Source organism: Carettochelys insculpta, chromosome 3 (genome assembly GCF_033958435.1).
Source record: "Carettochelys insculpta isolate YL-2023 chromosome 3, ASM3395843v1, whole genome shotgun sequence".
Taxonomy (NCBI): domain Eukaryota; kingdom Metazoa; phylum Chordata; order Testudines; family Carettochelyidae; genus Carettochelys; species Carettochelys insculpta.
Genome location: NC_134139.1, coordinates 204247890 through 204270172, shown reverse-complemented (window position 1 = coordinate 204270172; position 22283 = coordinate 204247890). Strand labels below are relative to the sequence as shown.

Here is a 22283-nt window from a genome sequence, read left to right as displayed (position 1 = left end):
GGTTGGATTTTAGGAAAAAATTCCAAACGTCAAAGTGGTTAAGCCAGGTGTCCAATACAGTTACCACTCGCCAATTGTGACAAACAGGACACTACAACTCTTGAAGCCTTTAGGTGTGGCTCCTGAGAGTTGCACACACGGCATGCCCTCTACCCACTCCACCCATGCGCCCCACCGGTTGGTGGAACAAGTGTGTGGTGTCAGTGGTAGCGACGCCTGCGGCCACAGCTCCAGGGGCCCCAGTGAACCACCAGAATTAACTTAGAGTTGGGGGTGAGTGGTCGATGGTACCCGCCTCTAGGGAAAGGTGAGGGCAGTCAGTTAGAGCTGGAGAGGGTCTGGGGGTTCCTGGCTCTGAGGGAGGGTGACAGTATTCAGTCAGAGCAGGCCGTGGGTACTGGGGGACCCTGGCTCTGGGGGGAGGGAATTTATTTAGAGAGGGTGGGGGCAGGGCTGTAGTGAATATAGAAGGACAAAAACCACAAGTGGACACCACTGGGTTAAGTACTCGAGTATATTGCCTGGGGAGGTTGTGGAATCTCCACTGGAGATTTTTAAAATCAGGTTAGACAAACAGCTGAGGATGGTGTTTGGTACTGCCATGAGTGCAGGAGACCAGACTTAGTGACCTCTTGAGATCCCTTACAGTTCTATGATAGACTCCAAAGACAAACTCAATATGGTTTTCCACAGATACTGTAGAAAATTGTCAGACCTGTGGCACCTATTTTCAGTGGGTGGACATAAAAATATCAGTACTTAGACATAATTAACGCACTACATGATTTAAAGGAGGGGGTGTTCTTCACAAATTTAATCAGTTAACTGGCAAAACAGCCATTTTAGGGTATAGAATTAATTTTCTTGCGTTAATTAGTGTTTTCCAGAGTTCTTCTGCTAACCAGCAGATTCTGCTGTTCTCACTTAGTGCCGATTGCACACGACAGATAAGACAGCAGAGATGCCCAACATCTGCTTCCACAAACTAAGCACAGATAGAATCATAGAATCATAGAGTGGGACTGGAAGGGACCTCGAGAGGCCATCGAGTCCAGCCCCCTGCCCTCATGGCAGGACCAAGCACTTTCTAGACCATCCCTGAAAGCCATCTATCTAACCCCTTCTTAAATATCTCCACTGATGGAGATTTTACCACTTCCCTTGGCAATTCGTTCCAGTGTTTGATCACCCTGACAGTTAGGAATTTTTCCTAATGTCCAACCTGAACTTCCCCTGCTGCAATTTAAGTCCATTGCCTCTTGTTCGATCCTCAGAGGCAAGGAAGAACAAGTTCCCTCCCTCTGCCTTATGATACCCTTTTAGATACCTGAAACTGCTATCATGTCCCCCCTCAATCTTCTCTTTTCCAAACTGAACAAGCCCAATTCTTTCAGCATTTCTTCATAGGTCATGTTCTCTAGACCTTTGATCATTCTCGTTGCTCTCCTCTGGACCCTCTCCAATTTCTCCACATCCTTCCTGAACTGCGATGCCCAGAACTGGACACAATACTTCAGCTGAGGCCTAACCAGCGCAGAGTAGAGCGGGAGAATGACTTCTCGTGTTTTGTTCACAACACACCTGTTAATGCATCCTAGAATCATGTTTGCTTTTTTTGCAACAGCATCACACTGTTGACTCATATTTAGCTTGTGGTCCACTATAACCCCTAGATCCCTTTCTGCTGTACTCATTCCTAGGCATTCTTCCCCATTCTGTATGTGTGACGCTGATTGTTCCTTCCCGAGTGGAGCACTTTGCATTTGTCCTTATTAAACTTCATCCTGTTTACCTCAGCCCATTTCTCCAGATCCTTTTGAATTATGACCCTACCCTCCAAAGAAGTTGCAACCCCTCCCAGCTTGGTATCATCTGCAAACTTAGTAAGTGTACTTTCTATGTCAATATCTAAATCGTTAATGAAGACATTGAACAGAACCGGTCCTAAAACAGACCCCTGCAGAACCCCACTAGTTATACTTTTCCAGCAGGATTGAAAGCCATTAATAACTACTCTCTGGGTACGGTTATCCAGCCAGTTGTTCACCCACCTTATAGTAGCCCCATCTAAGTTGTATTTGAGTAGTTTATTGATAAGTATATTATGTGAGACCATGTCAAATGCTTTACTGAAGTCTAGGTATATCACATCCACCGCTTCTCCCTTATCCACAAAGCTCGTTATTCTATCAAAGAAAGCTATTAGATTGGTTTGACATGATCTGTTTTTAACAAAACCATGCTGGCTGTTCCCTGTCACCTTACCACCTTCCAATTGCTTGCAGATGATTTCTTTAATGACCTGCTCCATTATCTTTCCTGGCACAGAAGTTAATTTAGTAAGTAAAATAGTAATTAAATACTCATATGTAATAACTCTTATTCCATGAGGCCCAAAGGTTTCTTCCCCAATCCCTCAATGTCTGAAAGGTCAACATGAGAGTGAACGGCAAACAAGTTTTAATTCAAAACATTCCTCTATCATTCGTACAATGGGGTGAAGGTGTATATACCAAAATCCTCTCTTGTACTGTGTTTTATTTAAATCGATTGTCTGTACGGGGCAGGAGTCTTCCAGTTTATAATTGGGGCACACAAATGAAACAGTGATATGTAAGCTAGAGTTGCCATTACTCACTCTTTTTTCCCTCCCCTGCACAGAAACAGAGTGCTCTGGGCTGCAAAGCAGAATGCCAAACCTGTATCAACTGACTGAGTTCAATACTATTTAAAATCAGGCCCAGATGTGTCAAACACAACACCACGTTTAGAGCACACTTGTGAACATTGTGGCCCAGATAACTTTAATAAAATTTGACTAACAGATTATGGTTTCATTGGCACACATTTGAGAAGACTACATGACTTCCAAATGACATACATAAACTGGTAGGGCATCTAGACCAGCAAATGCACAATGAAAAGAGTCTGTTCTACAGGTTCAGGTCAGAGCAAGCACCTGAGGTAACAAAATTATATATGAATTGAAATAAATTGCAGGCTACCTCTACTGCTACCACACCCAAAACCAAAACAACTAGGAAGAGTTCTGGGGACATGTATAACATGCAGACTATTTAAAATAAACACCATGTACTTTTTATGAAATTTAATTCTTCCAAGAAAGACCAAAGGGCCTCAACTGACTGCAAGGGAAAGAACAACAAAATATAGTAAACCCTCGAGTTACACAGGGGTTGCAACCCCCACGTAACTCAAATTTTTGTGCAAGTTGAGGGAGATAAGAATCAGGTTATAGCTTGGTTCCTGGCTTCTCTGGGCTTGCAGGAGCTGGGAAACTGACCAGCCCACCAACTTCTTGGCTTCCAAAATGGAGGAGCTGTGAACCAAGGGACAACCTTGTTTAGTTTCCTGGGTCCTGCCACTTAGGAGACCCGGGAGACTGACCAGCCGTTCCTTGCAGAGCCCAGAAACTGAGCAGAGCAGCAGCCTTGGTCAGTTTCTTGGCTCCAGCCAGTGGATGGGAGCCTGCAACCAGGGGCAGCCTGACTCCCAGCTCCTTTGGAGCCAGGAAACTGACCTGGGCAGCAGTTCCTATGGGGTGGCAAGAGTGAGGCAGCTGCCCACAGAAATGGTTTCCCAACCCGGTTGAACATATCTCAAGGGTTTACTGTAGCTAATGACATCGGGTTTACACTGGAAATTAAAAATGATATTAACTTAAACTGATAACAAGGACAGAAATTCAGAGGGATTATTTTCAAGGTGTTTATCTTTGAATATCTCCCCGACTCATATTAACAATACCTAAAGTGATTAAAGAAAGAATTAGCTTCTCCCCCCACCCTCTGCCCACAACAGATTAGTTTGTTCCATTGTCTATGCTGTTTAATTTCTCTATTTTGCTCAGCTTTAACCAGTAAGAGAGGTCAGTTTCAATTTGTGGATTTATTGCTCATGCTAATACAATTCTGAGAATTGAGATTGATGGTCCACCAGAAGAGCATTCTATACAGATTTTATATAAACACTTGGTATTTTTAAATTTCCTTCTCAAATAAGCATTAGATTTAAAACTTTGAGATAATGGAATTTATAGAACATTCCTTACAAAATTATACCAATTTGAAAGCAAGTCAAATGTAAGGCTTAAACTACTCAATATCCCTTTGACATTTTCTAAGGTAAATCTATTTGCAATAGATTACTCCGGCCACTCAACCTCTCTGGATGGTAACAGATTTCAATTAACTAATGGGAACGATTTATCAAAAATGGATTTCCAATTTGCACTTCATAACTGGCACTGTGTCTGCTATGAAATAAGGTCAATTTACCTGGTCAGCCAGCACTCAGCACTTTTTATTCCCTCACAGTTTGGGGATTATCTGTAAGAAGCAGAGCTGTAGATGGTTCTGCTTTTACCCACTCTAACCCCACTGTTTGCTCCCGTGTCAATTTCATGACAATTAAAAATTCTGCACATAATATTTTAAAATCCTGCAAATTTTATTTCTTATAATAAATATAACTGTGCTGCTTTCAATTATTTTGGTAATTCTACTTAAACTACAGTACAATGGATGAAGAATGGGATTGGAGAGTGTTGGAGGACCCAAACCACTGTCCAATAGTAACGTAGCTCGTACTGACCTTGACTCCTAGTTTTTTGTCAACAAATATATGCAGCCATATGCTCAGTGCAACATCACAAGTAACTGAAGACCAAGTGAGGGATAAAGACTCCAAATTTATAATGACTACAGACCATGTCCAGAAAAGTTAGTGACTAACAGTTCATGGGCCACATTTCAGCCCAAAAATTTAGATCAGTTCTAATAACTCAAATGTCATAACAATGAGCAGTCCTGTGGCATCTTAAAGACTAATGTTTATTTTGGCATAAGCTTTTATGCGTGAAAGCCACTTTGTCAGGTACATTATTTCAGGCATCCAGAGCAGCCAGCAGAGGGAAAAATCACTGCACAGACAGTGACCCCTCTCCTGAGATGGGATCAGATGCAAATCCTAGCTAGGCTAGAGGCAGGGGATGACTGGACGTTCTATTTCTCTGCAAGCGGGGGTTAGGTCTAGGTCAGACAACCCACAGAATCCTTGCCCAGCTGCATGAAACGTCACATCCCTACCAGCTCTTGGTACCCATCACTCCTCAGCTATGGCAGGGAAAGGGTCACTGTACCAGGAGCTGCTCCCCCATCCACTGAACTCCCATGTATCCAGACCTCACATACCTAAACATCCCTGCCAAGACACACCTGGTACGTTCAGCACCCCTCTAAGCCCTCCATACCCAAACCCCACTCCACTGAACCTCAACCCCTGCATTTGGAACCCCAGAGCCCCTTGCTCTGGAATCAAACTCTTGCACCCAAACCCCAGCGCTCCCTGCACTCAAACCCCTACCCTGATGAGCCCCATCACCTGCATCATGCTTCACCCTCACATCCAGACCCCCTGGATACCACTGATGCCCAACTAGCAGCACCGACTCCCACTCTGTGAAGCCCCACTCTTCCAGCAACCAGACCCGCCCCCCGCTGCCCTGCAATCCATACCTCTCTCCACTGATCCCCAACCATCTTTACCTGGAAGTCCCTGCAGAGCCAAAGCCCCTGCAGGTGGAACCCCAGAACAAGAATTTTGAAATATTGTGTACAGAATTTGCATTTTTGAGACAGAATGTGTATACTCATGTGTATACTATGAATAAAGGAATGAAGAAAGATGGTGGGGGTCATCAAGAAGACAGGGCTGACCTATTTCAGTGATAAGTGTCGTATAAGAATCTATATAAAACACAATGAGACTGGAAGCAGAAAACATCTCAGAAAGTGACAGACAGTTATAAAAGAGTAAAAGCCAGAGAGCTGTGAAATGCCGAGTTTTATTATACCACTGCCTCCCTGAGCCTGACAGGGTTGGGCCAGAGTGGGACATAGCCTGGTCCCTGAACTGGATTTCCACCTCCCCTTCGATTGCCCTTGGGGCTTGCCAAATGAAAAACTCATTGCCCAACATTCAACTCACTACATTCACTCTCTGGAAGAGCTATGCTTAAAAGAAGTCTAGCTAAAATGAACACTCCCCTTTCCCAACCCATTTTAGTGCCTCTGTAAGCCCTGTGTGTCGAGACCACAGATCATTCAATTTTCCTTCAGTTAATGCATTTGGTTCTTCAACTCCACCTCTAAAACACAGAATCTCACCTGCAAAGCAACACATATTTAACATTCCCTCATCCCAGAGCTCAGCTATGTCAGAAAGTTATTTTGAAACTTCTCTTTTGCAACAAGATGTTAAACTTCAAAGACCATCTACACAACAGTTCAGCTGCCAGAAGGTTCTGGCTGTACTCTGCTGAGCTCAAGGCAGTCAACTATCCCAATTCCAGGCTTTCGCTTTCTAACCCTGAGCTAAAACTAACAAACTCTAGCAGTTGGCATGAAAAATGGAAAAGGAGAGACTTGTTAGAGTCTTAGCTCAATACTGATAAAGCAGCACATAGCACAGACGTTCAAACTCTGTACTGGGATTTTCAAAAATGGGGGGGATAAAAAAAGGGGCACTTTAAATTCCTTCTCCCTCTGACTTAATACCAAGATAAATTACCTCTTACTTCCAATCAAAAATACTCACTAAATACAAGAACATCCCCCAATTTCATCCCTTTGAATGTCATCATAATAATTAAGACTCATCCAGTTTATATTGACTTTACCCACCAGGGAAGATAGCTCATGATTATTTATTACTGGATAAACTCCCCCACAGCCTAACACACACACCCACCCACCAAAGCTCCTGTCCATGCACCACCTTTCCACACGCTGCCATGCATGAAACACTCCCCCCTCCATGCTCATCGGAGACCCTGGTCCTGCTGCTCTCCACACACACACACCCACCTGTCACAGTCCCTGTGACCTTCCCCCTCACGCCGAACCCCTGAACCCCCCCACCAGAGCCCCTGCACCCGCCTCACAGCCCCTGCCCCCACACCCAATCCCTACACCCCTCTCACATCAGAGCCCTACACCACCACACACACTCCCCATCACAGCCCCTCGCCTTGCCCCCCCGCACCCTACACCTGAACCCCCCTCCCTTCACACCAGGGCCCCTACACCCCCCACATCACGGCCCCTGCGCGCGCGCGCACACACACACACACACTCTCCCCGTCACAGACCCTGGCCCCGCCCCACACACTCCCCGTCACCGCCCCCGCCCCAATGGCCCCGCTCCCCAAATCCCAGCGGGGCCCCGGAAGAGAAGGCGCTTCCCCAGACTGTACCACTGCACGGCGCAGAACTACTCCTCTCCAGCCTTTTGTTGCCCCGCCCCTGGGGCCCCTCAGACGTCTCCGGGCTGCCCTCAGCCCCGGCTGCTTCGGTCCCACAGGCGCTTTCCACCCCGTGCCTCCACCCCCCCCCACTCTCCCCGCTACATGGTACGATCCTACCTCCAGCACCTTCACGAAGCCCTCCTCAGGGGGCGCCGTCTCGGGCTTCCCCCACCGCCATCATCAGGGGAGGGGAGGGGAGGGGAGAGGAAGCCGTAGCCGTGGCGGCCTCCTCCGGCCGTTCGATCCTGCTTTCCCCTCTCCCCTCGGGGCAGGCACGTTGGTTTCTTCCAAGAAGCCGGCTGATCCCCACCTCTAAGCCGCAGATTCACACCAACCTTCGGCCATTTCCGACCAAGGAGCGGAAATTACCGACATGATCCGAAACTGTACGGAAGTAGCCGAATGACTGACGGAAAATACCGAAAGAGGGTGGGCGCCGGGGAAGCCGCCCGTCTCATCCGGAAACTGGCGAAAATTGCCGAAGTTCTGAAGCGTTCCTCCATCTCTTGGAGACAGGCATGGGAGAAGGGAGCAGCTGCTAGTGCGCCTGCGCAGAGGGTCCCCTCACCTACCCACTTGCCCCCTCAACCCCAGGGCCCCCTCCCACATCACAGCCCCTATTCCCACTCTCCCCCCACCCCCAGCTGGGCTTTCTTACCCTTCCCCCCCTGCTCTGGCCTGATCAACACCCCCCTACCCTGTGTTTTCTCTCTGGGGGCAGCCAAGGAGGAACCACCGACACCACCCAGCCCAATCCCGAGTCTATTCACCGACTAAGGCCCCGCTACGGCCTGATGGGTTCACGCTTCTGCAACTAGAGGCTGTTCCTAGAGCAGCGATTCCCACCCAATGCCAGGGAATGCACAGTGACCCCTCGCACCCAGGTGCCAGTGTGGGTTGCAGGAGCACGGCCGGCTGCCGTTTAAGGCCCTTCCAAACTTCACGGTCATAAGATTTTTTTTTTTTTAAAAATTATGCAGTTCACGATTTCAGCCATTTAAATCTGAAATTCCACGGAGCTGGAAGCGTAGGGATCTTGACCCAGACAGTTGTGTGGTGTGGTCAAGGTTATGCTCAGCAGGGCACTGTGTGTGTGTGTGTGTGTGTACGGGGGGGCGGGGGGTGATGCAGAACTGCTACCCTTTTACTCTGCTGTTGGCAGCGGTGCTGCCTTCAGAGATGGGCAGTGGGAGAGCTGTAGCTACTCTTTGGGAGCCCAACGCTGAACGCAGAGCTGCTGCCAGCAGAAGTAAGAATGGCATGATACCTCCACTTTTACTTCTACACGGCTGCCTACAGAACTGCACCCTCGATCAGCAGCCACCACTCTCTGGCCACCCAGCTCTGAAGGCAGTAGCACAGAAGGAAGGGAGGTAGAGGACTCTGAAGTAGCCCAGGTACGTCGAAGTACCAGGGGATTAGCCGCAGCTACACGCGAGCCAGCATTTAGAAGTTTGCCGCTTTGAAGTTGCTGCGGGGAAGGATTAGCTTAATGAAGTGCTGCATATGCACCGCAGCACTTCATTAATAATCTCCTGACACCCTACTTACCATGCTCCCTTCGAAGTTGGGAGCTAGTGCAGACACAGCCACTGTGTTTTATGTATTGAGTCTCTTCTGGTAAGGCTGTAGATCTGAAGAAGTGGGTCTGCCCCATGAAAGCTCATCACCTAATAAATTATATCGTTGGTCTTTAAAGTGTTCCATGACTGCTTTTTGTTTTGATACACTGACCAGCAACTGATGGTCAGACAGATGGACACCCTTCCCCGACCCTCAAATCTTAACCCCTCATATACTGGCCTAAAGCACCAATGCCACGATTACAGCATAGTCCTGGATATTAATGCCAATTCCAAATGATCAAAAATCCATTCTGAGCTTTCTAACCCAAGTCACTCAATCACTGTGCACTTCTGCAACCATAGGCACAGTAAGTAGGGGTATAGATGTGCTGCAGCAACCCTAGGTTTTCCATCTGGCTTCCCTGCACCTGGGGTGAGCCTGCCACCGGCTCTGCCAATCCCGTGGCCTGGCCTCCAGGTAGCCCATTAGGGGGTCCAACTGGCCCCAGCACTCACTGGGGTCCCACCACCCACTGAACTTTACAGCCTGCCATACCCAGGTCCAGACCACCATCCCTGGAAGCTGCCATTCTGGTTCCTGCCACCAGTCCAGGGTTCTGCAGCCACCTCCAGCTTTTAACAACTTGCAAACTCTCCCTGACCAGACAAACTGGACACTGTTTGCAGCAATCCAGGAGGCCTGGGAACTCGAGGTGTGATCCTATCCTGGGATGGTGGTGGGCACAGCTTAGCACCCCTACACTAAAAAAAAGTTCCAGTGCCACTGCCTGTGACACTTAAAATGATGGTAGTATCCTATGTGCCATCACTGATCTACACCTTGGATAGTATTCCAGACCTTCTGGGAAGGTTACCACATTTTGCCATACACCACGGAGGATGAGCCTGTTCCGTCATGAAAAACACTGACACAGCCCTGAATGGTCTACAAACACTACTTGAGAGATCTAAAGCACATCAATGGACTAGTATTCACTAACAAGTTAGATTGTGTTATGTTTCAACCAGGAGTCCCATTAACATGATGTTAAAGCTACCTTTGCAGATACTGTAAATAAGGACACATCATGTTTAACACAACAGCAGGTAGTGGGCAAACCTTATTACATCAGAATAATCACGCAAAATTTCTGATAGGTGGCAATCCTTCAGAACCGAGCATGGAGGTTGGGGGATAAGAGACAACGTTGGGAAAGAAGAAAGACTAAAGACAGAATCCAATTTCTACACAAGCAGCATTTGCAAAACTAAGCTACACCAGTCTGCACAGAGATTCAGTGCATTATATTTTTCTGGCCTGGCGCATTTACATATTAATTGCATATTATATTATATACTTTTGGTGTCTCCTGCAAGGCTATCACACCCACTGGGATCAAGTCTCCTCACCCCAGCACACCCACATTGACGGACTTGACCAAGTAAGGGACACTTGATCCTACAGTAAAGGATTAGGGTTTTACCAGTTCAAAAGCAGTTTGCAAATTTCAAACCGTAACAGTGGAAATCTCTTAAGAGCCCCAACAGCATGACACAAATTATTCATTGAAAATGAATAATCCAAAAGCAGGTGGAGCCCAATTTTCCACTACCTTGCATTTTTAGCAGGGTGACCATCTCTCTATATCCCAAATATGGGACAGGGAGATGGGGGGAGGGGGGGCGCTCCCCGGCTGTGACTGCCAGTGGCTGCCTCCCCAGATGCCCCATGCCTCGGGGAGCCAGGAAGGAAGCAGCAGCAATGCCTGTGCCCCTCCCAGCTCCCCCGAGATGTGGGAAGCCAGGAAGGAAGCAGCAGCAACGCCTGTGCCCCTCCCAGCTCCCCCGAGATGTGGGAAGCCAGGAACTGGGTGGCAGCCACGTGGGTGGGCTCCCTGTGCCTTGTGGAGCTGGGAAGGAGGGAGCAGTGGCACCCATGGCCCCGCGGCTTCCCCGAAGCAGCAAGAAGGCAGCAGCCGCCAGAGCTCCCTCGGCTTCTCCGAGAGCCGGGGAGGCAAGAAAGAGCTCCCACCTTTTTAGGGCCCCCTGCTGGCTCCCCCTTCCTGTAGTGAAAAGCATGTGCTCCCATACAGCACCTGCTCTCACAGCAGCAGCTAGAGAGGTACAGCTCAGTGGTTCGAGCCTCGGCCTACTAAACCCAGTCTTTCAAGGGGCCATTTAGGGACCTGGGGCAAAGATTTAAAAAGAAGAAATCTGGCAGTGATGGGACTGGACTTGACGACTTCTGAAGGTCCTTCCAGTTCTATGAGATAGACCTATTTCCATATATAGATATTTGGTGAGGGAAAAGGTCAGCTGGCAGGGGAGACAATTAGCTCCTTTTTCAAAGTAAGCAGGGATGATTTTTGGAGCCCAAAACACAGGATTGTCCTGCCCAGTACAGGATGGATGGTCACCCTGATTTTGAGAGTAATTTACATGTGCGTAAAACGGTGGTAAAATGCAACCAAATCAAATTCTTCATTCATGCCAGTGGTCCTGTTTTACACTCACTTTCTACCAGTGTAAACAATTACACCGTGGGGAATGAAGTGGAGAATCACAGGCACTACAGGTCAGGCCAGCTGATAAGGGGAGGGGTAATTGCTCTGGGGCCCAGTGATTTAAAGGGGCCTGGAGCTCTGGCCATTTCTGTAGTAGGAACAACACTCAGAGCTTCAAAGTTCTTTAAACTCCTGCTGCAGCACCAGGGCAGCACTCCTCACGGCTCTTAAGGCTGCAAGCTGCAGTCCAGAAGGCACTGAGGGATGGCTGCCCTCGACCCAGCCACTTCCAGGAGCCCCGACCCCATACACACACACACAGCTTGCCCAGGGTCGTGGCATGGAAGTCAGCTCCCCTGCTAGGGGTTATGTGGTATCAAGTTCATTCTCACCAAGGAGGAGCATGCTGCACAGAAGACAAGACAGAAAGTCTGCAGGTTTAAAAGTTCTCACAAACTGTGCATCATATTTTCCAGAAAGATAACAACGGATTATTACAGCAGAACATATTACCTAGCCAAGTCACCCAGGCCAATGAATATACCCGTGCAGTCTGTCTTGCGCTCGTACACCCTCTTTTCCACTATCTCTACCCTATACTGAAGCATATCCACGCCAGCCTTTGCAACATACTTACCGCTTTTTTAAAAGGGTTGTTCGGCCACCGTACAGCACACAAAATTACGAGTACACTTTGCAAAGCTTGCACGCGGTATTTGAAACTTTTTCAGATAGTTCAAGAATACAAGAGGTTCCAAGTAAGCTGCAAAAAGAAGGTAATATTTTCATATGAACGTCTATATTTATCATGTACAAATGATAACCTCCATTATGCTTCAAAGCAGAAACCACTCTCTAATTTGTTTAGTTCCTAGCACAGTCCTCCTGAATGATGTGGTACAGCAAGTCTTTCATCATTATCAGGCTTTGGAACACCTTTCTTCCAACACTGTGAAGCTAGACATCTTCAGAGTGCCTTACAAAAGTAATCCAACCATCCCCAGGATATCTTGCTGAGTTTGGCAGATTCTACTCGTATTTTATAAAAGGAGAAACTGAGGCAGAGAGTTTATGTAAAATTTCTCAAGCCCACAGAGGGAGAAGGGGATGGAGCTGACATCAGAAGAGAAGAGTTTCTTGTATTGCCACAACAACGAAGTGTCTCATTCAGGGGCCAACTCCCTGCTACAGACAATGCGAAGTCTGACTGACAATCTGGTTCCCAATGCTATGCTCAGTCCAGGCATCTCTCATGAAATTTCCTCACCGATCTGTTCCTTTCTGGAGAAGATGGAAAAAATGGAGAACTGATCTCCTGGGTCCCCAAAGGGGGGGAAAATGCTCTCAGGAAAAGCAGGCACATCTCTGCTTTCCTTCAGAAAGTTCTGCCAAGATTATTATGCACACTTCAGCTAGGGCAGAGCCTCTGAGTTAGCTCTCTAAACACTCTTATCCCTATTAAAATATCAGTACTTCTCATCCATATAGAGGGAGCACTCTGACCTTCCCCAAAGTACCAGAGCTCCTGCTCATCTGCCTCAGCTGTCGGGAGAGGACACCAGCACCATTTCAAATACACTCATCCCTTGCTGTACGAGCACAATTAGTTCCTAACTTTTTGCTCGTAGGCAAAAACTCGTAAGAAGGACACTAAATTCCTATTAAAATACGTCTAAAAGTCTTTGATTGGTTCCAAGTGCTCGGAGTGGCAGCAGGTGGCGCAGCTTTTGAACGGTAACCAAACCTGGGGTTGGAGAGGGTTAAAGGCAGGGGGCAGTTTGGGGCCATGAGCAGGAGGGAGGGTTAAAACCTGTAGGCAGCTTAGATGGAGGTGGGGGCGGCTTGTTCCTCCCGGCTACAGCAGAGTTATTGGGGGGGGGGTGCGGGGGGGGGGGGTTGGAACAGGATGGGGTGGGAGTTGGGAGTAGGCGGGGGGGCTGAGGGTCTCCCTGCGCCTGGCTCGGCTCCAGACGCGGAGCTGCGGGTCTCACCCCCCGCCCCAACCCTGTGGCTGGAGCGGAACCAGCCACGGGGCTGCTGGACTTGCTACCTCCCTGTCAGAGACCCCATGGGGCTGCCGGACTCACCACCTCTCCTCATCCCCCCCACCCAGCCGGGGACCCCACTGCTGGCGTAGAGCCAGCTGCGGGGCTGGCTCGTATTAGCGGAGGAAGTTCACTCACGGAGTGAACATTGGTAGGTATGCGTCTTCCTCGTTTTAACGAGTACTTGTAAGTAAGGTACTCGTTAAACGAGGGATGAGTGTATACCCCTAATAAAGACAATGGCATGGTTGAGTATTCCCCAGCTCCCACTCCATTCCACTTTCTAAGCTCTGGGTCTTCCTGGTCACCGCTTCACGCCCTTTACCCAGCATTATTCACAAGATTTCACCTCAGAAATGGATCCGGCTGGGAGGAGGGTTCCTTCAGTGAGTGAAAAATAGGGGTTTAAAATTCAGCAATGGAGCCATATGAGTTCCTTCCCTAGCCGAAAACGAGTCTTTTGGTCTTGCTTATTCCCCTGGCCCTCTTTTTTTCCTTCCCTTTTTAAAATTTAAAATGACCTTTGTGCTGGGGGAATTTCTTGTGTTCCTGGACATGAACCTGGGATTGACAACTGAGGTTTCTGAAGGGATGAATCCTATTTACCACCCCAACTCCACCAGTCCTTCCTCCTAGTCCAACTCGATCCACTTTACCTCGATCTTTCCCACCCCATTGACTGCCAGTCTTCTAAGCCCTTCTGACATCTAACATACTGGTGTTTCCTCCCCACTGGAAAGCCATCAAGTTATCCTGCAGGGCTATTCAGAACAGTGTTTCTTAAACTATGTTCCATGAACAACTTGCATGTGTGCCGCAAGCGCTTGGAAAAATAATTCAAAGTCTTACAATATGACTACATTTTCTGTTATTAAAACCAGATACGTTGTATCTTTGTTGCTATGATACCTGATTAAAGTACTTCATTTTTGTTTTTTTGCTGTTTATGTTGCTGTTTTGGGTTTTTTTTGGTCTACTTGGTTTTGAAGACAATTTTCATAGGTGTTCCGCATAAAAAAAATATTGTTTGGTGTCCCATGGTTTTAAATCGTTTAAGAAAGAAAGATTTGGAAGATCTGATACAGGCCAGTGCTACACAATCCTGGCACCATCTCACTGCCTGAGATGAACCCTGAAAAGTATTTGCTACTCTTTTGAAGAGTAACAATCTAAGGCTATGTCTACAGGGGCACAAATCTTCGAAATAGCCATGCTAACGGCCATTTCAAAGATTACTAAAGAGGCACTGAATTGAATATTCAGCGCCTCATTAGTATTAAGACGCTTCTGGCCGTTGCTCTTTGAAAGTGCCGCTTTCGAACGCCGCGCCGAGCTGTGGGCTTCACGGGGGGTCCTTTTGTAAAGGACCCTGCACGTTTCAAAATCACCTTATTCCATTCAGCTGAGCGGGATAAGAGGATTTCGAAACGTGCAGGGTCCTTCTGAAAAGGACCCCCGTGTAGCTGCACCAAGCCATGGGCATTCGAAAGCCACGCTTTCAAAGCGCTGCGGCTTGAAGCGGCCTAATGCTAATGAGGTGCTGAATATTCAGTTCAGCACCTCATTATTAATCTTAGCCCTGATAAAGGCCATTTTGATTTCAAAGATTTGCACCTGTGTAGACACTGCCTAAGTGAAGGGCTGTGTTTTCGCCCCCTCACTACATTATAAGAGCTACTTGGCATAAGAACAACCATACTGGATCAGATCAAAGGTCCATCTAGCCCAGTATCCTGCCTTCCAACAGTAGCCAATGCCAGGTGCCTCAGAGGGAGTGAACAGAACATTTTAAGTGATTCAGTGTTTTTAAAACTTGTCTTTCAGAAGAGATTGTGTCAAGTCCCTAACTAGCCGTGTGCACTTAAAATTTGATAGGATGTTTCCAGGTAACTGTCTTAACCTCAGTGGATGGCATTAGATCTCAGGATAAGTCTATACCAGGGAAATAAGTCGATTTCAGATACGCAATTCTACCTATGGCATTTGTGCAGATAGAATCAACGTACTGGAATCGACTTACTTCCCTAGTGAAGACCGAGACACTGTAATCGCACATCAACATCCCTTACTCCATGTAATAGTGTGGAGTACAGGGGTTGGCAGCAGAGTCCACAGAGATCTATTTTGCCACATCTTCACCAGACATGCAAAAATCAAACTCCAGAAGATCGAGCACCAGTGCATCAATCTTCCATCAATCTTCCAGACAAGCCCTCAGTCTTCAGCCAGGCTGCTCGGTACTTGCATAGGAATAGTCTGAAAAAACCCAAATTGCTGCAGGAAATAAGGGAACTAAACAGGTAATATACATTCCTGCATCACTACTGAAGTCAGTGCCACAGCATAATGCTTGGGAGCACTGTGCAGCTGAACCCTGAATCCTGCTGAGATCCTGAATACTTCTGGCCATTAAGAATCCCTTGACGCTCTTCAAGAAAGAAATGTTAATCTGATGTCCTAACCAAATTCTAACTTAGGTAATTACATTCTGCTCAAATTCCCATGATGGTTGTTAGAGGACATGGTGCTTTTCTTTACTTCACTCTATTTGGTGGTACAGTATGAATTATTAAAACAGCTGCCAGATTTTTAAGCATATGTAGCAGAACGGCTGTGGCAGATGAAGGGATCCCCTGAACAGCAAAGTTACTGTATAAAAGTTAAATATTTTAAAACGGCCGAGACCCACGTCTGCCTCCCAAAAATGTAACAGTGCTGACAGCGAGACCAATATTTCGAAGGAGGAAACAGAAAGAGCAATGAAACAACCGGAGAACAACAAGAGTAGCTTAGGAACAAAGCTGAGCATCTTGAAAACGTGTGTATTCAGCAGCACATTGTACAGATGTGAGACACGGGTGATAAAAGATTCTATGAGAAGGACATCGGTGTTCAAGAGGAGTTGTTATAGAAACATCCTTAGAATAGGATGGATGAAGAAGGTCACCAACAAGGAATTACACAGGAAGATACAGCTGAAAGAGAACCTACTGCAGAAGGTTATACAATGCAAGTTACAGTCATTCAGGCATATTTGCAAAATGAAAGACCAATGAAACATCAGACCCTGTATTTGGCATAACGGACAGTTCGAATAGGAGAGGCAGATCCCACAGAGAAGGGGTAGATGATATAGTAGGGTTGTTTCTACAGAAACTAAGCCACTCTGCACTGGACAGGGAAAGATGGAAGGAAACAGTGAAAGAGGCATCAGGCACCAAGGGGTGCTGAGCCCAGGGTTGTGGATGATGAGGCCAGAGGGCAGTGAAATAACCAGTGACAACATCTATACCATGCTGGAAAAAGTCACAAATATAAAAAGAACTAAGGAAGAGCCACAGGCATAATGAAATGTGAAGACTTTCCTTTCCCAGCTTCCAATTTAGACTTTTGGCCTCACCCAGCAGAGAGCTTGAAATGGAATCCAAAGAGCAAAGACATGATATTCCAGCACATGGAAATCCTTATCATTTCCACAGAACCTGGAATGTTTGCAAGACATTAAAGGTTTTGCTAAGACTCTTGGATGCTAAAGAAGGCTGCCCGTTATGAAAGACAGGTGGGTAAGAGAAATCAATGTTCCCTTCTTAACAGAGACTTATATGTAGTGAAGCTTCTGTCTCCTGCCATACCTGGTGATTTAAAGATGGAAAATCCCGAGATAAGAGACTGGAAAAGCTGCTTGACTTAAAAGCTAAATATTGTGCCACAGGAATAATGAATCAAAATCACAGTGTCTCACAAGTCATTTACCATTAACATTAGATTTTTATAACTCCATTAAGCTTAGAGGTTCTCAAAAACTGGAAGTTGTAACCCATCAGGGAGTCACAAAGTTATTATGGGGGGAGGGGTCCATGAGCTATCAGCCTCCACTCCCAAATTCCTCTTCCACTCTAGCATTCATAATAGTGTTAATTTTTTAAAAGTGTTTTTAAGGGGAAGGGATTGCACTTATAGATCGGGTGTGAAAGGAATCCACCAATACAAAAGTTTGAGAACAACTTTATTGGGTAACATTTACCTAAAAATATGGGATATTATCTTAATGAGAGCCACAACACTTAGAAGGGAACTGGGTTGCACCCTCAGCAAGTTTGCGGATGACACAAAACTAGGGGGAGAGGTAGATACGTTGGAGGGTAGAGAGAGAATCCAGAGGGACCTGGATAAATTGGAGGACTAGGCCAAAAGAAATCTGATGCGGTTCAATAAGAAGAAGTGTAGAGTCCTGCACCTGGAGCGGAAGAATCCCAAACATTGTTACAGGCTGGGGACGGACTGGCTCAGCAGCAGTACGATGGAAAGGGACCTAGGGGTTATGGTGGATGAAAGGCTGGATATGAGTAAACAGTGTGCCCTTGTAGCCAAGAAGGCTAACGGCATACTGGGGTGCATTAGGAGAAGCATTTTGAGCAGATCTAGAGAAGTAGTTATTCCTCTTTATTCGGCACTGGTGAGGCCACAGCTGGAATATTGTGTCCAGTTTTGGGCCCCCCAGTATAAAAAGGATGTGGATTTGCTAGAGCAGGTTCAGTGAAGGGCAACAAAAATGATTAAGGGGCTGGAGCACAAGACCTATAAGGATAGGCTGCGGGATTTGGGCTTGTTTAGTTGACAGAAGAGAAGACTTAGAGGTGATTTAATAGCAGCCTTCAACTTCCTGAAGGGGAGCTCTAAAGAGGAGGGTGAGAAACTGTTCTCAGTGGTGTCAGATGGCAGAACAAGGGGTACTGGTCAGAAGTTGAAGAGGGAAAGGTGTAGGTTGGATATTAGGAAAAACTTCTTGACCAGGCGGGTGGTGAAGCATAGGAATGCGTTGCCTAGCGAGGTGGTGGATTCTCCATCCCTAGAGGTTTTTGAGTCCTGGCTGGACAAGGTCCTGGCTGGGATGACTTAGTAGGGGTTGATCCTGCTTGAAGCAGGGGGCTGGACTAGATGACCTCCTGAGGTCCCTTCCAGCCCTATGATTCTGTGATTCTGTAACTTACTTTTTCAAGCAACAATTAAATAAACTCAAAGGGTGGTCAGAAGAAAGCCGTGAGGAGCCAGATAGCTCTAAAGAATGGCATTACAATACAGAGCTTTTCTCCTGTGGTCCACTACTTACTGAAAGTTGTTACCACCTGACCATTGTATGGTGGCCTTCCTAGTAGATAAACATACATAATCAATACTGGTCACCAATTTTCCCTTTAATCTTCTTCATTCATGTGTTAAATAAATATTTATGTTCAAGTGCACCACGAGTAGAAACAAAAACCCAGCTGCTAAACAGCTGGGCAGCATCTGAATCTCTCCAATGGCTGCAGAAGCACTCAGCTTACAGGGAACACTGCTGGTCACCTCATGGCAGTCTCCCAGTAGCTAAATGACAGTCACGAGACCATGAAGACTGAACCATTTCTCACTCCTAGATGTCGTCCCGCTCCTCCACCCTCCTGGAGGACCCTGTGGTCGATTTGAACACACTGTGCCTCTTCTGGGGATTGAGAGGACTTCAAACCAGCCAAGCCAAAATCCTTCACCACGCACTGAAAGTACACTCAAATCAATTATAAACAAACAACAAAAGTATCAGAGAGGTAGGCAAGTTAGTCTGTATCTTCAATAACAACAAGAAGTTCTGTGGCACCTTACGGACTAACCGATATTTTGGAGCACAAGCTTTCATGGGCAAAGACCCGCTTTGTCAGAACTTTCTGACGAAGCGGGTCTTTGCCCATGAAAGCTTGTGCTCCAAAATATCAGTTAGTCTATAAGGTGCCACAGAACTTCTTGCTGTTTTTAAACAACAAAAGTATCAGTCTGGTGGCACATATGAGAATATTAGTAAACGCTATCAAAGTGGTACCACGATAGCAGCAAGGAGCAACCTGCCTTTGCACAGCTTCAGTTCATCATCATCAACAACCCCGTGCTCAGCAACTGTTGGTATTCGATGCCTCCCTCACTATTTCCATCCATCTTTCCCTGTGCACTGCGGAGCAGCTTAGTTTCTGTAGACTAGCTCTGCACCAATCTACTATATCATCTTACAGCTTCCGTTAAAGGGTATTAAATGCCCAAACTTGGCTAGCACAGCAGAATGCTGAGGCTGCCTTTTGAAGCAGTAAAAGAGACAGAACAACACTCCGGGCAAATTCACTCTAGTACTACAGACCTACCTTCTTTCTTAATAGTAACAGAGAGGTAGTCATGTTAGTCTGCATTCTAACAAAACATACAAGCAGTTCTGTAGCACCTTAAAGACTAACAAAATAATTTATTCGATCATGAGCTTTCATGGAGCAGACCCTGAAGAAGTGGGTCTGCCCCACTAAAGCTCATCACCTAATAAATTATTTTGTTAGTCTTTAAGGTGCTACATGACTGCTTCTTTATTAGTTTTTTTTTAATTTGGTGTCTTATTGTGGGCAAAACTTCTCCTTAACCTTCATCCCTCAAAACATGCATTTTGAGGCTTCCAAGAGGTATTTTTCAAGGAATGTCCATAGGGGACATGTAACACCACAGCCCCCAAACTCCACCCTATAACTTAGGCATCAGCTGTAAACACAGCAGCATTTGGTAACTGCTGATAGCAAACAGCACTCAAGTTCTTGTTCAGCTTAAAGCACTGCTGTCTACAGATATGTCTACATTGGCACTTGATCAGCAGAACTTCTGCCGTGCACAGGAGCTTAAACCCCACGCCCTGGAATGACAACATTTTGCAACAGCAGGTGAAAGTGTGAACACTGCTTTGTAGACAGGAGCGCTCTGCTGCCCCACTAAATTTTTCCATCCATGGGGGGGGGGGGGGGGAATGCACTTTGTTACATGCACCAAGGCATATGCAGACATGCACCACCAATAGAAACACAGGCTGCCCACTGCAGGTGGCTGTGGGAGCCCTGTTAATCATCTGGGCAGCACCTGAATCTCTCCTGGGCAACCACCCAAGCGCTCAGCTTACAGGGAACACCGCCCTTGACAAGGCAAAACATGCCAACAAGCAGCATTCACACACACTGACTTTCGACGAGGTGGCGTCGACACAACCTTGTCGCTAAACGCCATGCAGTGTTGTCAGACCCTAATGCAGTTCAGACAAGAAGCTGATGTCCATTTTGACAAACTGCGACCAAAAAAAAATCCACACTCTCTGACAAAGCATATAGCTTGAGTGCTGCCACCTCTCCCCAACGCACAGTCACAGAGAGGTAGCCATGTCAGTCTGTGCTCCAACGAAACAAAGCAGCAGAAACGTAGCACTTTAAAGACTAACAAAATGATTTATTTGGTGATGACCGTTCATGGGACGGACCCACTTGTTCAGATCATTGAAAAGAGGTCATTGAGCTGAAGAAGCTGTTAGTCTTTAAAATGCTACATGTTGGCATGTGATTTGTGTAAGTATTCCACAGTATTTAACCTTCACGAAGATTTACAGGGTCTGAAACCTGTTACTCTAGGTCCCAATCCACCAGAGCACTTAAATACACATATAAACCATGTGTGTAAACCCCTTGAAGCCAATGGGCCACAAAACCCACCCTGGCTGTGAGGCTGCAACCTTCCCAAATTCCACTGTTAAGTCAGTGAAATCTGAGAGCTGTTGGCAACTTGCAGCACTGAGCTGGGTGTTCTAGCACAGGGGCTCCCACAGCGTTCCTCACAGCCTAACGGTGATCTGCGACAGTCCCAGGTGGTCCAACTGAGCAGCTACATTCTCCAGGCCAAGCTCTTAGGGTACAGGCACACTTACCAGAAGATCGACGCAGTAGCGGTTGATCTTTTGGCGTTCAATTTAGTGAACCTAGCGGGGCTGTGCTAAATCAAAACATCAGGGCTCCACTGTTGACCCCGGTACTCCTTGCTGTCACGAGTACAGGAGATCGACGGGAGAAACTCTCCCGTCGACCTCCTGCTGTGGAGACAGCAGTAAAATAAAAATCAATTAAGGATACATGGACTCCAAGTAAGCAATTCACACAGCCGGAGTTGCATATCTTAAATCAATTTTTCCCCATAGCGTGGACCTGGCTTTAGTACTTCTCTAACTGCCTGTGCCTCGTGTAATGTAAGTAAAAGCTACATAAATGTGATATGGTCATGTGCATGTTGGGCAGAGTATAGAAACAATGTTTTAAGGAATCAAGCTGAAATATGTCAACTTTAAATTGCACGAGTACAAGGAACATTTCACTGCAAGATAACTTAGACCCATACACACAAGCCACCCCTTCACAACGGTAAAAAACACCAAGCACTGTTTCAGTCTGACATGGATCAATTTATTTTTCAAAATGAGTGCACTGGTTTAGAAGATAACAAAAGGCTACACTCTACGGCTACAAAAAATAAGCATGCCCAAAAATAAAATAAAATAAAATAAAGCCATAAGAAAACATTACAGGTACCCATACTTGAAGTCTGAACCATCATTTATCGGCTCAGGTAAGTACCCTATGCCACAGTGTGATCACATTATTACAAATAAAAATATAAGCTATTTGACTCTTTTCTCACTAGTAAACAGTCGGAGTGAGTCTTTGTTCACAGAGCACAGAAATTCAGATATTTACACTAAAAATGAATATAGTATTCAAAATTAGACAACTATTTTATTTTAAAATCAAGAAATAACTCCAATGTTTAACAATTTTGTTAACGTTTGTTTCTTATTTTTCATTTTCATGCATTACACATTTATAAACTGTTTTCTCTGTTTAAAAACATATTGAGAACAAAATGAGGTGTTCAAAGTGTAGTTTTACTAAAACTGCTTGGTTTCAAAGATTTTGAAGCACTTCTTTGAACAAATATTGCTCGGTATTTCTATCATGACAATTGTTTA

The 22283-nt window shown here is 46.3% G+C and overlaps 1 protein-coding gene across 4 annotated transcripts in view; it reads right to left on the bottom strand.

Moving 5' to 3' along the window:
* Positions 1-22283, bottom strand: part of EXTL3 (exostosin like glycosyltransferase 3) — a 246123-nt gene that overhangs the window by 203985 nt on the left and 19855 nt on the right. The window contains exon 1 of one of the 4 annotated variants that reach the window (XM_074991464.1): positions 7445-7622. The exons of 2 other annotated variants lie outside the window; for them this stretch is intronic. The gene's annotated coding sequence lies outside the window, so the exon portion shown is untranslated. Of the gene's footprint in view, positions 1-7276; positions 7302-7444; positions 7623-22283 lie in introns of those variants that run through there. One more of the 4 variants, XM_074991466.1, reaches the window with a different exon arrangement.